We start from the raw sequence: 2380 nt of genomic DNA, 5'->3' as shown, positions 1-2380 counted from the left end.
TTCTTTCTTTCTTTCTTTCTTTCTTTCTTTCTTTCTTTCTTTCTTTCTTTCTTTCTTTCTTCTTTCTTTCTTTCTTTTTTTTTTTTAAGATTTTATTGTTAATAATCTCTACCCCCAACATGGGGTTTGAACTTATAACACTGAGATCAAAGTTGAAGTCAGACGCTCCACTGACTGAGCCAGCCAGGCACCCCTGGTGTGTGCTTTCTAAAACTCCAAAATTCCAAAATCCCAAAGTGATGAGGGGCTTAAGACATCAGGGGTTGAGATAAGAGACTGTGGCCTATGTATATTCTAAGTGCTTTATATCTATTAACTCAATCCTCACAATAACCCTATGGAGGAGAACTTGTTATTACTATTATTCCCATTTTAGAGATGAGGAATCTGAGGCAGGGGGAGGTGAAGTGCCTTGCTTCAAAGCTGGTGAGTGTTGGAGCTGGGGTTTGGACCCCAGCATCCTGGTTCCAGAGCCTACTCTCTGAACCGATCCACCCTCTGCCTGGGGTAGGGTGGTAAACAGCAGGGCATAAGCATTTTCAGCTCCATGTGCAACAAGTATACACCCAGGAGGCTGTGTGAGGAGAGAATCTCTATTATAGGTGTTCTCGAGGGGTGGCCAACCATCCAGTTTGCCCTGGAACCATCCTGTGTCCCAGGAAACCCTTCAGTCCCACCAAACTGGGATGGTTGTTCACCCTAGTTCTTGGGAACCAAGTGTCTTCTCTCTTATAAGTGTCCCAAGCATCCCAATCCACTGAGGGGGATCCGAGGGTCTGAAGATGCATATTGTTCACATAACATGGCTTCTCAACCCAAACCAGAACCTTAACCAAGACCCTGGGAGAAAACTCTGGAAGGGATGCGGGCTGTGTCAGACTCACCGAGAGGCAGGGTGTCTGTGTGCATGGCTGGCACCTGCCTCAGGGTTTATAAGGACAAGCGTGACTCTATCCGGCCTTCCCCTTGAGCATTGACTTTGGACTCCATTGTAAACACAGTAGGAATATTCCTTTGCAGGGAGATTTACTCTGATATTCCAATTCAGAAATGACTAGCTCTCATGCCTACCTTCTTTTTTTTTTTTTTTTAAGATTTTATTTATTTATTTGAGAGAGAGAATGAGAGAGAGAGCATGAGAGGGGTGAGGGTCAGAGGGAGAAGCAGACTCCCTGCTGAGCAGGGAGCCCGATGCGGGACTCGATCCCGGGACTCCAGGATCATGACCTGAGCCGAAGGCAGTCGCTTAACCAACTGAGCCACCCAGGCGCCCTCATGCCTACCTTCTAATTTTAACTTGTTAAAGCCCACACCTGATTTCTTTTTTTTTTTTTTAAGATTTTATTTATTTATTTGAGACAGAATGAGAGAGAGAGAGCACATAAGAGGGGGGAGGGTCAGAGGGAGAAGCAGGCTCCCTGCTGAGCAGGGAGCCCGATGCGGGACTCGATCCCGGGACTCCAGGATCATGACCTGAGCCGAAGGCAGTCGCTTAACCAACTGAACCACCCAGGCGCCCCACACCTGACTTCTTAGGAATGAGCCACATCCAGGACTTTTATTCACCTGCCATAGGCCTGCCCAGTCCTGTCTAAGTGCAAAGTAGAGGGAGGCAAGCCGCCTGCCCTTGACAAGCAGGTCTGGTCTATGGAGGTGGGAGAGAAACATGCCTGGGCTGAGAGAGAGAGAGAGAGGGAGGAAGAGAGAGAGAGAGAGGGAGAGGGAGAGAGAGGGAGGGGGAGAGAGAGAGGGAGAGGGAGGGAGAGGGAGGGAGAGGGAGGGAGGGAGAGAAAGATCACCCCATGTGCTGAGGGTGCCCCTGGTTGAGAATGAAGGCTGGAGGCTGCTGCGGGCTAAACATGGCAGACTGAACACATGTATTTACCTCCCCTGTTCTCTGAAATTCTAACAAAATGGCATAAAAGCATTTTTTAAAATGCACACCTATCCATGAGGAATAAGAGACCATGTGAGGAGCTAACAGCAGATGAGAGGAGTCAACCAAATTCTAGAAGCTGGAACAGATGGTGAGTGGGGGCTGACTTAAGAAACCCAGAAAGTTGAAACTTGACTGCTCAGGGAGCCATCAGGACACAAGACAATTGAAGATCGTCAGGGAGGCTCAGGGATGAGAGAGACCAGAACCTCCACAGATGGAGGGGAGGGGCAGAAAGGCGGGTGGTTGTCTGTCGGGCAGACAGCGGATTTCTAGGTCTCCCTGCCCTGCTGGCACAGACAGGACCCCCACAGCAGGAGGCTCGCCCACCAGAGAGCCCGAAGATGCTAATCTGAGGTAACATTTGCATGGGGCCCCGCACAAGGCCTGGACTATAGCCGGTCCTTGGTGAGTTGTTGCTCTCATTGTTATATTCAGCTGGCC

This window comes from Mirounga leonina, unplaced genomic scaffold, assembly GCF_011800145.1.
Source record: "Mirounga leonina isolate KUSES-001 unplaced genomic scaffold, KU_Mleo_1.0 Mir_150, whole genome shotgun sequence".
Classification (NCBI taxonomy): Eukaryota; Metazoa; Chordata; class Mammalia; order Carnivora; family Phocidae; genus Mirounga; species Mirounga leonina.
The sequence above is the reverse complement of the archived record's forward strand: the minus strand, read 5'-3'. Positions refer to the sequence as shown.